The sequence below is a fragment of the Podarcis raffonei genome, chromosome 5 (assembly GCF_027172205.1).
Source record: "Podarcis raffonei isolate rPodRaf1 chromosome 5, rPodRaf1.pri, whole genome shotgun sequence".
In the NCBI taxonomy this organism is placed as follows: Eukaryota; Metazoa; Chordata; class Lepidosauria; order Squamata; family Lacertidae; genus Podarcis; species Podarcis raffonei.
Window position 1 is genome coordinate 3170042 of NC_070606.1, and position 16579 is coordinate 3186620.

The window sequence follows — 16579 nt, forward strand, 5'->3', positions numbered from 1 at the left end:
CTTCTCCCGCCCCCCGCCCGGTTTTCTTCTTATTACAGAGTCTGTCTCTCTCTCTCTCCACCAACTTAGGAACCTTGGGAAACAACCTCGTGGCCAAGACTGTTTGGTTCAGGTTTCCTCCTCCAAACAGAAAGGGAATTCTCGAAATACCTTCAGCGCAAGCAAAATCCCACATAAACAAAAAAGTGGGATGCCGGAAAAAGTCAAGGCCGCTTCCTGGCCGCTCAGTGGAAAGTTTAAAAGTCTCCGTTCTTCCTACAGATTGTCCTGAATGTATATGTCTTAATGACTGAGAGAAAATCTGGAGCTGAAAAAAGGAGGCAAAGGAAGCAATGCAAAAATTCTCCAATTAAAGCACACTCGTTTAAATGGTATCTCGTTTTTATCTTATCCAAACAAGATGCAGAGTGATCTTTGGTCCAAAGGAGGATCTGCCCGGAGCCCATCAGCCTCCCTCCGGCTGCGCTGTTTGTGTGGGGATTAGATTAACTGAGGGTCAAATGTTATTTCAATAAGAGCAGATAGTGCTCAGTCCTATTTGAAGAGAGGGGTTGCTTCCTAGGCTTGCAGGTTACCCCCACCCCATTCCTCTAAGAGTGCTCTGGGCTTCTCATTTACACAGAACTCTAGTAATCATCCAAGTGACCAGCAATCAATGACTTACAAAACTGGACTGTTCTACATCCACATTTAATCTTCAACCAGTGAGCCCCAAAATATTGTAGTTAATTCGTTTAATGGTTTACTTGGAACTCTTAAGATGTTATTATTATTATTTTTTATAAATATTTATTGAAATTTTCAAAAAAAAGAAAAAACAAAAAAAACAATTAAAAACACATAAAATTTACATTTCTTACTGTCAATAACCAATTTCCTTGACTTCCCCACACCTCCCCTTCTTCTATTCCAGTTCCAATTTTTAGCTCAGCAAGTTCTTGTCCCCAAACTTTACTTTATTTTCTTTAATTCATTTTAATTAACCAATTTTAACTTATAAACCTCAATCTTTATACATCAGTACTTATTCTTAAAAATCTTTTTCTAAGGTCGACCCCAATTCCCTTCCACGAATTCCCCATTTTTATGTTAGTAGCAAAACAAAATTAAATGAAACAGAATAAAATTGTACACCCTTTGGATTCCCAAAGCCCCTCCACCCCCTTTCCGGGTTTCGAACCCCAACAAAAGTCCATCAGTCCATCTGCAGTCAGCCTGGCGACCTCACGTCTGAGGCTCTCAACTCTCTCTCAATTCCTCTCTGCCGGTTTTTTTGATAGTCCTTTATATTAAACACCAAATCTCGAAGAAGCTCTGTCCCAATAAGGTCCATATTTCTTCCAGCCAGGCCTCCATATTTAAAAGTGGAGCGAAAATCTTGTTTCTTGCTCTTAAGATGTTATTATTATCATCATTACTTATATCTGGATGGTTTGTTAAGGCTCTATGAACTGCCATCTGATCAGACCAATGCCCATCTCGTCCAGCTGTGGGCTGATTCCAAGCAATGCCTGGAGGGGACCACCTGCCTCTGCTGGTCCATGGACAATGCAATCAATATGGTGCTGTTAGCAACTGATAATTGCCTTCTATTGTCCCCCCCCCCCCTATTGTTATTTCATTATCACAGGAGTGGAATCTGGTAATTTTTTGTAAAATGACACCTTGCGCAAGGCGCCCCCAAATAGATCTTCACAAGTATGGATCTTCTCAATATTGTGCCGCCTCGGCTTGGTGCCTTCTAAATCTGGCACTGGCTTACCACATTGCACAGCGTAGAGAGTTGCCTGGGACAGGAAATCAGTTCCAAAGGTTAAAGCAGGGGTCAGCAACCTTTTCCAGCCAAGGGCCGGTCCACCGTCCCTCAGACCATGTGGTGGGCCAGACTATATTTTTTTTGGGGGGGGGGGAAATGAACAAATTCCTATGCCCCACAAATAACCCAGAGATGCATTTTAAATAAAAGCACACATTCTACTCATGTAAAAACACCAGGCAGCCCCCACAAATAACCCAGAGATGTATTTTAGATAAAAGAACACATTCTACTCATGTAAAAACATGCTGATTCCCAGACCGTCCGTGGGCCAGATTTAGAAGGCAATTGGGCCGCATCTGGCCCACGGGCCTTAGGTTGCCTAATCCTGGTTAAAGGGTTGTGGAGGCAGAAAGGAAATACAGAGATACCCACTTGGTAGCAGTAGTGAGGACCAAGAAGGAGGTGCTGAGCTAGCTGTTTCACTTGTCTGCCCTCCTTCTCATGGTGGAGGCTGCAGCCCGCCTGCCCCCCGCCCCCGTTACCCTGGCCACTCTGCCTTGTTGGGCAGCTTGGATGATGCACACATGCATTGGCATATCTGCATACACATTTGCATATTTCCTCAATGCCAGGTTCCTGAGGCTCAAGGAGCAGAGCTTGAAAACTCAAGGGCAGTGCCAGACAAAACGAATGGAGCCAGTCATCTCTTGACGACTTGCTGTCTTCAGAACGGGATTCTTGCCCTCCTTCTCACAAGTTTTCAAAATATATTTATTAGACCTTATTGGCATCTGTCTCAATTTCCTCTAAGAGAAAAGGCAAGTGAGACTGGAACAATATGACGAGAAAAGGGAAGGAGGCTAACTTTTAGGATAGTCTGCAAATGAGACTTCTGAAAATAGTCTTCTGCGCATCCTGAAATTTAACGCCTTGCCCTGGAAATCCTGAGAAACAAGCCAAACCTCTGACATTTCCAGTCCAAGCAAACCCAAGTCTTGGGAGTTCATTTGTCTGGTGCCACACTTCACAAATAAAAATAGTACAAAGGTGAGTATTTGGGGTTTTTTAACTAAGGAGCAAAACAAACATGATCCTTTCCATCTCAACCCAAATCTCCACAGAGCATCTGCCCTCCAGGCGGCTGCTGGCTTTGGAAGCCAAACTATTTGGAGGTAAAATTGAACTGCTGCAGAGCAAAACTAAAACAAACCTGCAGTCAGGATGGTGACATAATGGAAATTCGTTCCCTGTTGCCTTTACTCTGTTTGCTTCCAATATTAGCACCTTTGCTTCATGTGCAACTTAGAGTATGTGCTATATATTGCAATGTTTGCATGAAAGCTCTCTTCATAAAGAGCTTCTAATAACTTTTTGCGTGTGTTGTGAAAGAAAATGTTTTGAAATGATTTTATTGATTACTACTGCATGTAGCGCACAGTTTTATAGCTTAAGCCTTCTTTTGCAGGTCTCAAAAATGAAGTGTAAAACCTTGGGGTGATGTGCCAGAACACAAAGTCAGACAGTTCTGCTTGGTTTGGTTCTTCTGCTAAGCCACCAAGCATAGTCAGGCTCTGACCTCTGATCTGCAGGTGGCATCCCGGGCCTCTTCCAGCTGTCCCTAGGCTCCAACCCACAGCCCACCATCTGCCGGCAACCACCTCCTGTTACCCAGATGCCTTCACTTTGAGTACCAGGGTCTGATGCTATTGAGATTTGACAACCATAAAGGGAGACTAGACTTTTTCAAGCATATGATTAAAACCATTTTTCCTTCCATCCACATTTGAGTGGCTGATTTATCTCGTAATTGGGAGCTTGTACACTACAGGAAATATGGAGTGCAATTGTTTGAGGTGGGAGTCAGGCGTCATTTCCAGTAAGTATCTGTGAAAGGAATTTGCAGTGAATAATTTCCCAGATAAACCTACCATCAGGGAGCTGGTAGCCTCATACTTCTGGTCACTGATCACTTTTGTTTATATTTTGTCTTATTCCATTCTGGCTCCAGGCACCCGGGTGCTAACAGTAAAAATAAGATTGCTCTGGATAAAACTAAAAAATATAATAAAATCCAGTGCAGGACTTATCTACAGGGGACTGGCCTGAGACAGTACAGTGGTACCTTGGGTTACAAATGCTTCGTAACCCGAGGTACCACTGCAATCCGCAAATGATTGCAACGTCTACCCTTCTTATTTTTCGGCAAACACACTGATTTCCCATTTGTACAGGTCAAGTTCAGCTAATACAGGGACATACAGGCAGCCAACGGGACGCGGGTGGCGCTGTGGTCTAAATCACGAGCCTCTCGGGCTTGCCGACTATAAGGTTGCCAGTTCAAATCTGTGTGGCGGAGTGAGCTCCTGTTGCTCTGTCCCAGGTCCTGCCAACCTAGCAGTTCGAAAGCACAAAGTGCAAGTAGATAAACAGGTAGCACTGTGGTGGGAAGGTAAATGGAGTTTCCGTGAGCTCTGGCTTCCTTCACAGTGTCCCGCTGCACCAGAAGTAGTTTCGTCCTGCTGGCCACATGACCCAGAAAGCTGTCTGCAGACAAATGCCAGCTCCCTTGGCGTGAAAGCGAGATGAGCACTGCACTCCATAGTCAAGTTTGACTGGACCTAACCATCCAGGGGTCCCTTACCTTTTACTTTTATAGGCAGCCAGGAAATATTCTTATTAGGTCAATAAATTAGGTTGATATTGATTGATATTTTTATAATCAATTTTTATTAAAAGTTTTAGAATACAATAAAAGTAAAACAGGTGGGGGGAAAGGAAGAGCATAAAAAGAAAAGAAAATGAGGAATAAGATGAAGAAGAGAGAGAGAAAGAAAGAAGGAAAGGAAGGAAGGAAGGAAGGAAGGAAGGAAGGAAGGAAGGAAAGGAGGAAATACAAAGCCCTCTCTCTTTACTCTTAGTCCACACAAAGGGAAGTACGTAAGCCAACCCAGCTCTCGCCTGGGGGCTTCTCCCTCTTCCCCCAGCCTCCCACCCTGGGGATCCTCTCTGCCTCTCACGAAGGGCCTTTCATCTTCCATCCGTCACAGAACATAAATGTAGAAAGAGCTAATGAAAAAGAACAGAGTTTGAAAACCATAGAGAAAAAAAGATATAAAGAAAATTTGATTTAAAAATTGATCAACAGAAAAGGAGCTGCTGATTAATTACTGAGTATTTATATTTTTAAAAATAAAAATATAATTTTTAGTTCAAAACAAAACATCTTGAAAGATGCATTATCTCTCATCACACAACAGAGAATGCCTCTTCTAAGATGGTGCCTACTGTGATGTGTGCATGCATCATCCAAAATAAGTATGTATTTAAATCAGAACTAAGGCTTAATTTGTATGCAAATTTATGCAGAATTGCAGGGCATTTCAAATAGGTGGAACTGCCAAATCCAAGGCCGTGCCAAGCTGGGTAGAAGGCTGGGGAGGGCAGTATCTCCTCTGCCTCCTGTTTCTGGGTGCAAGGAAAACTGAGCGCTCATTCTGAGAGTGAGCCAGGTCAATGGGGTAGCTGCCCAAGCTCCCTCTATTTAAAGGACATATGATCCTTGAAATAAGAATATTGATGTCATTTTGTATACACCCACAACTTAATAATTTGCTTTGAAAAACAGCGTTTTTAAAAATAGTCTTGAGTTCAATCACGCTATAAATAGGCTTTAAAAATACTTCACATTGAGAAAAGATCTGCTTTTCAGCTGTTACACTATGAATTATTGACACCAGCTTAAAACCTAACACAGCAGTTGGATTTCTTCTGTTAATACACTTCCCAGACGTTTTTTGGAGGAAAAAAGACTTAATAAATGCTGCTGTAAATATATGAAAAGCAGAACAGTCTATAATTGGGAACACGTGAGGAGAGAGGCTTAAAAAGAAGTTTAATGTTAAAATATGTAATTTAGGATATGATAACCTACCATTTAGGGAGGCCTGGCTAGAAGGCCCCGCAGGAGCACGTTACAGCCCAGAGCCCTTACTGGGACCCCCACCGCGGGGCTGAAGGGAATCCTTTCAGGGTGCCCCCCCCCTTTCTAGCAAACAAATGCTTGGGCCTTCTTCTTCATTCTTCCCCAGCACCAGTGATGCACTGCTATGTTGGGGGCACAGTGGGGCATTAAAAAGACTTGGTGTTCCTCTCAGGGGCAGAAGGCACAGATTAAAAAAAGAATTCTTAATGCAAGTTACAAGTCCTAGTTCGCACAGCCTGCCTATACTGAGCCAAATGAAGCTAGTTTGGAAATTAGATTTCCTCTTTTGAAATTGCTAAATTATTTGCCAGAGCAGTTTTCTTGTAGCGAGGAGTTCTGCAGCTCAGCTTTCTCCAAGTTAAATACATATATTCACTCTGGAAGCCCCGTGACTCAGCTCTCCATTTTAAGAGGAATTTGCTGCTCCAGAGCCTCGAAAGAATACAGCTTTTCATTTTATATCTTTCCCTTCCCCCACGTCTCTCAAGCTGTTTTTGCTCCTCTTCTGCCATTTCTTCTCTCTGTCTTCTTTCACACTTAACTTCCACCCTCAAACTTTATTTCATCCCTCCTTTTAAATCCATTCCCCCTGCAAAACAACCACTAGTTCCCCTCTCTTATCCTGTTCCTTTCTCTTCCCACTTTATTATTTTAAGAGATATGAACCGTTCATCTCTCTTTCTAATTCCCTTCAGCGCTCCCCCGCCCCCAAGATTTCTCTGGCTCTCCTACAGGGCAGTTTCAGTTCAACCAAGCACATGAACATGAGGATGCTGAGCAGGTGGTGGCGCTGAGGCGCTCAGCCCAAAGGGGACTGAGGTGCTCTTTGGCCCTCCATTTCAGCCAGTCAAGTTGGCTGTGTTTGGGGAAATTGTATCACAACTTCGGCAGGAAGTCTCCTGAGAAATTGTGCTTGTGTTGTAGATCCACACGTGCATCTTTCTTCTTCTTCTTCTTCTTCTTCTTCTTCTTCTTCTTCTTCTTCTTCTTCTTCTTCTTCTTTGCTTCCTCTTCAGTCCCTCAGCTCTTCTTCCTGAAACCTGGAATTTCTGGCCCACCCCTCACGCCTCCCTCTCCACACACGGCACTTTCCCTCAAGCTGGAAACCATTTCCTTTCCACATAAGCATCACATCAACAAGGAAATTCTTAATAATCACATTAAACATGTTGCATGTGAGCCTGTATCAGTCTGAAAGCTGGGGTACAAATGTAGTAAGAAATCATTACACAAATTAACACAGTCTCTCGGACAGGCCTTTCCGCCTTGAACATGGCTGACGGAGCCCCCTTTCCCCTCAGAGACAGGGAACCAGTCATTATTCAAATCATTGTTTGGGGTTCCCTCTCCAGCACCGTCTGCAGAGATTAAAGAGGCAAGCACATGCAAGGGGTGCTACATTTTGAAACAATTTAAATTATGCCCTGTACATTTGCTTTTCAAAGGAGAGGGTGGAGACCCAGCCCTGCTGATCATGATTGTCATTTCCAGTCACTTCCACAGACAACATTTGGTTCTTATTATCAAAAGATAACCGCATAAGTGGGGGGAGGGGGCGTGCAGAAACAAAAAAGACTATCCAAAGTGCCGTAAGAATTCCTCAGACATGCACCATTCTGAAAGCATTTGTTACTGAGGCTTTCGGAGACATCTGTTATTTTTTATTTTGCATGTCCAAGTAAATTTTATGTCTTGTTTCCTTTGTATTGTGACAAAACATTAACGTTTGATTTAGCTGAAAAGAATATATATAAAGAACACCCTGTGTATTTTATACTTTGGATTGAGAAGTGAATTAAATACATACAAATGACATTAAGGATTACCTAACCAAGGAAAAATAACAAAGAATACCAAATTTCTGTGCACTTTTTCTGTACTCTCTCAGAATCACAGCACACATCCAACCCTGGAAATAAGACTAGGCCAGTCTGCATGTTAGCTTGCAAGCCATTTTGGAGTACTGTACATAAGTGAGTGAATAAATAAATATATGTAAATTAATTTTTGCCTTTTAAATTAATGCATTTACAGTGGTGCCTCGGGTTAAGATCTTAATTCGTTCTGGTGGTCCGTTCTTAACCTGAAACTGTTCTTAACCTGAGGTACCATTTTAGCTAACGGGGCCTCCCGCTGTCGCCACGTGATTTCTGTTCTCATCCTGAAGCAAAGTTCTTAACCCGAGGTACTATTTCTGGGTTAGTGGAGTCTGTAACCTGAAGCGTATGTAACCTGAAGTGTCTGTAACCCGAGGTACCACTGTATAGGACTGGAGGGTATGGAAGCACTTTTACAGTCAATATCGCGTTAATTCACACAACACAACTTTACCATAGATACATAAATATCAAATAGAAGACTGCATTCTGTCAGAGGTACTTGCTTGTTACACATATACAATGATGGTTAGGTAATTTTAGACTCTGAACTTAATGGTCTTATCCATTATCCAAGTTCAAAATGTGTTCATCCAATGCTGCTGTGCTATGGGACCTTCCTGCTCATTCTGTCTTGTCCTCCTGCTCCTGGGGCTCAGGCAGGAGAACCCCAATGGATTTATGTAATCATGACTAGTGCAAATATGGGACAGAGAGACATGAGGATGACCGGGGGGGAGGGACCGGGACGGCTTAACACAGTAGGCTGTCTTTATTGCAATACATATACCCACCTATAAATGAAAGACTTCTAATCCCGCTCCCTTCAGCCTTAGGACTGCATTTCCTCTCTGCATTTGGGAATGGGAACTAAGGAAGTCAGACCCTTCTTAAACTCCATGGCCTGAACAAGGAAATATGCCCAAGAGTTTTAGGAGTATTCACATGTCCCCCAGGTGCAAGGCTTATAAGTGACCAGAAGAAGATGAAGGTAGAGTACCCAGCACATTGGATCCAGGAAGGAAAGTTGCTAAATGTGCAACCATCTCTGAAAAAGATCCAAATAATGCAATCTGCTGAGAGTTTCTTTATGTCTATTAAAAACAATAAGGAGTCTTGCAACACCTTAAAAACTATTTTATTACGGCATAAGTGGACGAACTCCACTTCATCAGAGGCATGAATAATAGACATTAGTTGGCAGTTCTGTTGTAAAAGAGCCAGATTTCAGGCAGCGTGGAAGTGTGGAAAACCATATGGTATCCTTCACAAAGGCTTTTGAAACACTGCTGCAAAAATGACTCCAGGCAAGGAGGGAGCATGTTGCAATTACAGCATCCTCACCATATGTTTTGTTAGTCAGGATATGGGTTGAAAAGCATGGCAACAAGAAGCTACGATAATATGCTGGGGAGATGCATGCTGCTTTGGAGCACTAGTTTAAGATTATTCAGGGAGAACTTAAATTCCTCTTCCCTTTAAATAATATGCCAATATGATATAAATCCAGATACACATGCTATAGACTAAACACAATGGCATAACTATGGAGCTAAAGGTGAGATTATAGAAAAACAACCCTGACCTGCTTCAAGGAGGCTGGCTGCTTCTTATTGAGGAAGGCAACTCAGACGTCTGGTGGGAGCCCACAAGACTGAACGCTTCTTTCTATAAACTATTCTCCCCATGCAGAGAACACGATATCAGGGGAAAGATGCTTGTCTGCTGACAAACTACTTTTCTATGTGCAGGGATTTATTTATTTTTATTATGAAGGAACATTCAGTCATGTGAGACCCTAGTGGTACAGCTCAGTCACAGGTTTGCCACCTAAACAAGGACTTGGCACAAGAAGCTTAGTTATTGGGTGACATCCTTCCTCTCTGCAATGTGCACAGCCCTGTATGGAAAAGAAAAATAGGGGTGCATCTGGTTAAGCCTCCACACAACCCTTCTTTTTATTTTCCAGGCAGAGCCTTATTAAGCATGTGTAATAAATCCCTGTGACTGCCATTCATTTTAACTGTTTTTAATACAGAATTTTAAATGACTGTCACCCGCCCTGGGGCCTTGGGATGAAAGGTGGATAAAAATTTAAATAAATAAATATTACCTCTTGCTGAAAGAGAAAGAACTAAGTTGTGTGGATGTAGAATTCTATATGTGCTGCATCCCTATCCCAGATGATCATCTTCATTTTTAAACAGTGTTTTACATCTCTTAATCCATCTCTTAATCCCTTTCCACTAGTGATGCCATTCCCTTAATAAGCATTGGTTCTTGCATCTACGCTATGTCGGGGTTTTTTCCTCATTAAGTTCTAGGAAGCTTAAGCAGGGAACATCTACAATCCTCTACACCATACAATAGGATAGCATTATTTTCAACACAAGGCAGCACAAGGTACAGTTCTAGAAACAAAAACGTACTGATGGCAAATACCTCCAAACGGAGCTGGTTGCAAAGATCTCTGAAGAAAATCTTGGACATTTTGAGAAGGGTAATGGCATACTCTGCACTGGTTCCTCAGTTCCAAATTTCTTAAACCTATCCCTGGTAGACCACTATCCCTGTTTTGTCTTTCAGGTGGGTTTTGACAAAACTGGTTTTTTAAATCGCTACAGTTTTAATTCCTTTCCTTCCCCTGGTTCCCTAGAAGTTAAATCTCGGAAAGTAGGAGAGAGGTGCATATGTAAGCTGACAGGGCACTACATCAGAAAGCTGTCTGGAAATATTTGCCCCTGGTTATAATTTGTAGTCAATAGAATTTGACCAGTTGCTTCCTAAAAGCCATGGAATTTTCAAGGTTATGTTAATATGAGAAGAACTCAGCTGGCCAGAACATTCTTAAAGGACTGAGCCGAAAAGCCTTAGAGGCCCTCCCTGTGCTGAGGCTGGAAGGATTCCTATCTACATCATCAAGAGAAATATGGGCTTGTCTGCTCTTCCTAGCTTCCAGCTACTATGAACTGCATTGCAAACAGTGGTCTGAAGCAGGTTTGGGGGAACTGACTGCTTTTAATGAAAGGGCAGGTGCCGTGCTGTTTTTATTGTAATTATTTGTATGTTTTAAACTTACAGTGGTACCTCAGGTTACAGACGCTTCAGGTTACAGACTCCGCTAACCCAGAAATAGTGCTTCAGCTTAAGAACTTTGCTTCAGGATGAGAACAGAAATCGTGCTCCGGCGGCGCAGTGGCAGCAGGAGGCCCCATTAGCTAAAGTGGTGCTTCAGGTTAAGAACAGTTTCAGGTTAAGAACGGACCTCTGAAACGAATTAAGTACTTATATGTATATACAGTAGTTTTAATTCTATCAATGTTTAATTGTTTTTTAATTGTTGTTTCTTCTATGTTTTTGCAACGTTTTTTATTATCTATAAGCCACCTGGAGTCCAACCAGGGAAAAAGGTGGGGTAGAAATAAATACATTAACAACAAACAGCTGCAGCTTTGCATATATCAACATTAAAAGCACTGTTAGAAAGGGGGCAGAAATTCTCCAGTATATTTTTCTGCTGTTTTTCTCTTCACCCTCCAACTCTTCCTTACAATTTTAAACTCATATCTGAGATAAAGCGATGCTATTTACATACATCAAAATTGTATGTTGACTGGAACGAGAATTGAGAATAGCACAGTTATTTCCATTGTGTATGTTGTGTGCATTTGAACTCTGTGAGCCCGAAGTACCCACCTATGATGGAGGCTTCCTGCTACATCTCTGCATGACTCCCTGCTCCAACCTTTCTCTCCTCCACCTCAGTTAATCCCTGCTGGGAGCAGGTAATTCTGCCCCTTTTCTGCATTGGTTGCAGAAATGTAGTAGAATTACTTGCTCTCTCCTAGGAGCCTGCTCTGCCCCCCCCCCCCCCCGGTATTAAGAGTATGCTTCAATTTTAATCCAGGGAAAAATTCTCTCTGTTATCAGAAGTTTGGAATGAGGAGAATAGTTGGACTGCAACATAGGTTTGGAAAATATGTGAAACTGTTGGAGTGGAAACATTTAGTTCAGCAAAACCACAGACACCCTCTTTATATACATTAACAGTTAGTTTTAGCATCAACTGCAGAAATAAAAAATGGCTGAATTGATATATTCTGGTCCCAATCCAGCAAATTAGATCCATCCACTTAACTGATGTCATGCACTGCAATTATATCTGGTTCTCACTGAATTCTGAGGCCACTAATTGCCGCATGCAGCAAAGTTTAACTAGAATGGAGCCACTGCATTAGTTCCTTGGACTTCTCATACAAAAAAATAGCAGTATGGTTCTCCCATCAGTGGGGATAATCAGGATGTAATCTGATGGGATACCTGACAGCAGAGCATATTCAAATCATTAGAATGGCTCCATTTCAGGGATAAATAGCACGTCCTAGACACAACATCATAATCCTGTTTTTCTAAGCCCCAGTTCTTCTGAATCCAAGCAGTTTATGGAAACCAAACAGTATTTCATTAAACTTGCCAAGAATGAGAGCACCGTTTGGGATTGCAAACTATGTTACGTCAGTGCTAATGCATTAAATGATTTTACCATTTACTTTAAAAATGTGAATGCTATATGATGACTAGGTTTCACTGACTGGAAGCTGGGGGCAGACAATACAGTTGTCTACTTCTAGGCAGGCATTGAATAAAGTTTTAGTTTGCCTCTCTTTATACTATATTGTCTCTATTAATTTGCTTTTAGCCTGCTGCTGCTTTGTATTCTTTATCTAATTTGTGTCATCTGTACTGAAATGGTAAGCCATTGTATTTTTGGTAAAGAAAAGAAGAAGTAGAAATTGGACTGCAGAAATAAATTAGCAAAGGACTGATGGTAGCATGTGGATTTCTTTTCCTATACTCCACCTCCATTTCTGGTCACAGAGTTGACAGGTGTTATAGCGCAATGGAAACTCTGCAGGAGCAAGACTATGATGCTCATTTTTAGCTCCTCCGAGAGCACTTTGTCCTATAAGGTGATCCTAAAATGTTACAGAGAAATGAACTCCTGATCTGCTCTCCCACAGTGAGTTAGAATTAGGCAGACGTGACCCTCTCTCAGCTCTGCTGGTGGTGATGGAGGGGTTTCAGCACTCTGGGCTTCCCACTGCCTCTATTGCCACTGACAATGCTAGCCAATGATCCAATGATAAAGATAGATCACTCATGTGAAGTAATCAATCAATTACTTAATTGGCTGGATCCCTAGTTCTAAAACATGGGGCTAAACATACTCTCTAGCAAGAGAGAGACCATATCAGTTAAAAATCACAGAATCATGGGACTGTTAGACTGTTTAAATATCATTCTCTAGCCACTCACAGTGCTTCCCGTCTCTTCCCCTCTTACAATGAACAGACAACACCATTTAGAAAGTTAAAATGCCTTACTTACAAACTCAAAAGGCCAGATTCATATGTTATTCCATGTAGAAGCAAGAAGAACACAGGTAGATATTTGGGGATTCAAAAGATAGTGAAAAGGCTACATTACTAATTATTACATTTCTACCACATAAAGAGGTTATCCCCACCCCCAAAAAATGAACCCAGAATGTGAAGCAGCACATGTATGTGTCTGTATGTCACTATGCTTTCTGTGATTTCAACTCCTGTGTTAGAACACATTGGATTAGGCTTTAAATTGTATTTATGGAGAGACAGTCATCCTATATGGTCAAACTTTCAATGTATGGAAAGTACAACCAGTATTGCTTAACCTGTACTTACCAGCATTCCTTTTAGTGCCCTGGCAAGCAAATCACAGAAAGGGATCTTCTTTGGGCCAGATTTAACAATGATACAGTCCCATCCCCATGCTTCCCAAGATAACTGGGAATGTGGTGGTGGTGGGGAAGGTAGGGAGACAGAAGTGCTTAGTCTCCCTTGCTTCTCTGGAAATGATGTTTTGGCTGCTTTTTTTTTTTTTTGTAGAAAATGGGTGAGTGCGGGAAAGGCTACAATTCCCCCCAACCCATCTTTTCCCTGAGTCTCCACTGCAAATCTCCCTGGCTTCTGTCCCATATTAGTATTACAAGGAAAACATGATGTTGGGAAACCTATTTCCCTCAAAACTTCTCTTTTGGCCCTATGTTCATGCATAGAGCAAGGGTGGGGAATCTCTAGCCCCCAGGCCAAATGTGGCCCTCCAGGCCTTTTTGGCCCTCAGCACCCTTCCCAGGCCACACTACCTGCTCCGCAGGTCACATCCTTCACCAGACCAGACTCCAGGCTCTTCTCAAGTACCTCTTTCTGGCTGGAATGTGTTCCTGAACTCAGATAATAATGCCTCTTTCTTGCCTGGATGGCGGAGAAAGGTGTGTGGAAACTTCTGGCTTTTATGTTTCTGGAATGTGGCCTACGATGGAAAAGTAAGCCACATCTGTTGCGCCGCCTGCTTTTGGCTGTAACCCTGTTCTCTCAAAGTTGCCTATTAGGAAATGCGGCCAAGCTGAAAAAGCCCCCCTCCCAGCTGATTAAAACATGTTTAATCCTCTTTTGCATTTTCGTATCCCAGAAGAATGGGGTAATCAAATTAGACCTTGCTTTGTTACTAAAACAGAGCTACTTGTGAGCATTCTTTTCCTGTCCAAACACAGATAAAGCTAGGAAAAAAGGGTAGTGAATTTTGTGATATGCCATTTTTTAAAGGGTTACAAACTGACAATGTAAGACTGCTTATTTTCTTGTGATTTTTTAAATGGAAGGATTTTTGCGGTGCCTTTTGTGAAAAGGCTGGATTACTAATAAGGCTCAGGAAATAGATTTCTCAAGCCTATTACTCACTTGCATTATTTCATGCTACACTATGTAGTGTTGTCTAGATCACAATGTGCAGATTCCTACACTTAAGAGTGGTTGACTTTTTTTTTCTTTTTTCTTTAACAGAGCTTTCAAGCCATGATGTTTCACACCTCTAGATTTTGTGTGGTTACTTATTATATATATATGTGCCTCTGGGGTCTATGGGGTATTAAGGGAGGGGTGGTAGCCCTCCCTGGAGTAGTCCTCCCTGGAAAAGACCCTGATGCTGGGAAAGATTGAGGGCACAAGGAGAAGGGGACGACAGAGGACGAGATGGTTGGACAGTGTTCTCGAAGCCACAAACATGAGTCTGACCAAACTGCGGGAGGCAGTGGGAGACAGGAGTGCCTGGCCTGCTCTGGTCCATGGGGTCACGAAGAGTCGGACACGACTAAATGACTAAACAACAACAACAGTAGTCCTGGTGGGGGACACGTGCTGTTCCTTCTGGGATAGTTTTCCACCTTTGGTCCCCACCCTGCAGTCGGCTCTCACCTGTAGCTCCTAGAAGCTGTCAGCATGCGACAGCAGTCACAGCCTACAAATGGCTTTGGCTGGCCAAGTAAACCAGGTGAGGGTAGCTGATGGGTCTCAAACCCTCAGTGAGTTAGGGACTTCCCCTGCATGTGAAGACACCTCCAGAGGATTGAGCAGATGGGACCAAGAGGGGGTCCAACAGTCAAGAAGGCAGTTTCTGCATGTGCTGTAGAGGGAAGTGAGAGGCAGATGGCACTCATCCACCTGGGAAGGTAGCCCATCTAGAAGGAAAACTATCATCCTAAATCTCTGCTGTCTTGAGGAATATCTTCAGGAGAAGAAAAGGCTAAGGATTAAACTCTACACAAATCTGGAGTTGAGTCCTTAAGATGGTTGGATGGTGCCTTGTCTGGCTCCTTCCGGCAACTCCTGCAGCCCAGCTGGTGCCAAACGTCTTGCTCTGCTTTCTTTTGGACCACTTCAGTGAGGCCATGAGGTCTTGTCGTCTGGGAAGCCCAGGACCTCCTTACACACTGCCCAGACTTGTGCCCCAGGGAAGGCACTTCAGTGATGCTAACACAACAGCTTGACTTCACCCCCACTGTCTCTCAAGACTGACAGATGCCAACAAAGTGTGCCACTCCATTAGGAAAGAATGGATTTCAGCTTCTGACATTTTTCAGTGCTCCCAAAGTTGGGGTAGACCTGTGGCTCTCCTGTTGTTGTTGTTGTTGTTGTTGTTGTTGTTGTTGTTGTTGTTGTTGTGTGTCCACCTCCCAGAAGTCCCAGCCAGCCCAGTGGTCAGGGATGATGGGAGTTGTAGCCCAATGACAATCTGGAGAGGCAAAGGTTTCACACCCCTGTTCCAAACAACTGTATCTCCCTCTCAATGCATGGAGGAGACATCAATGAATAAAAGAATAATGGACTTCTGTAAAAATTAAGGGCAAGTAGTTCATCTTGCCTCCTTTTCAAAGTGTTAATACAAAAGGAGGATTCTGAACTGAGTCACTAATCTTATTTTCTCTTGGGAAATGAGGCTCCTAAGCATGAAAGGGATGTGAAATAGTGAGGCTTATACATCTGTCACTGATTCCAGCTTCATCTGTTTAGTTACAGAAGAAAAAGAGATGGTAGTATCTACCAGCTGCTGGCTTCAGATCTGAAATAAAATCATAGGTGATTATGGAAATTTTCCAGTGAACAGCATAAGGTAAGTCACAATGCTGAGGCACTGATAAAAAAAATTCATTTTTTTTTAAATGGCCAATTGGGCTCAGTACTGTAACACATACCTCACATGCAAAATATGTCAGGTTTGATTCCAAGCATCTCCAGTTCAAAGGATTATTTTGGGTAGCAGAGCTAGGAAAGACCTTGGGAGAACTGCAGCCAAATGGCACCACCCAGTATAAGGCAGATTCAGAAGTTCTATATTCAGGTGATTCCACATTTTAATTTACCACTTGTAGTTCAGGAGTAGAGAGTATTTTCTATTACTCCTGTGAAAATATGCTCAAATAGGTGTTCTAGCTTTTGAAAGAAGCCAAATATGCATACAATTGTGCCACAAATTATAGAATAAGTGTATGTTTTAATTCTGGAACCAGTTTTTTTAATTGAAAGGAAACCTACTAACATACATGAAGAAATACCAACTCTTTACTAAAAAGTAGAGCGTAAAACT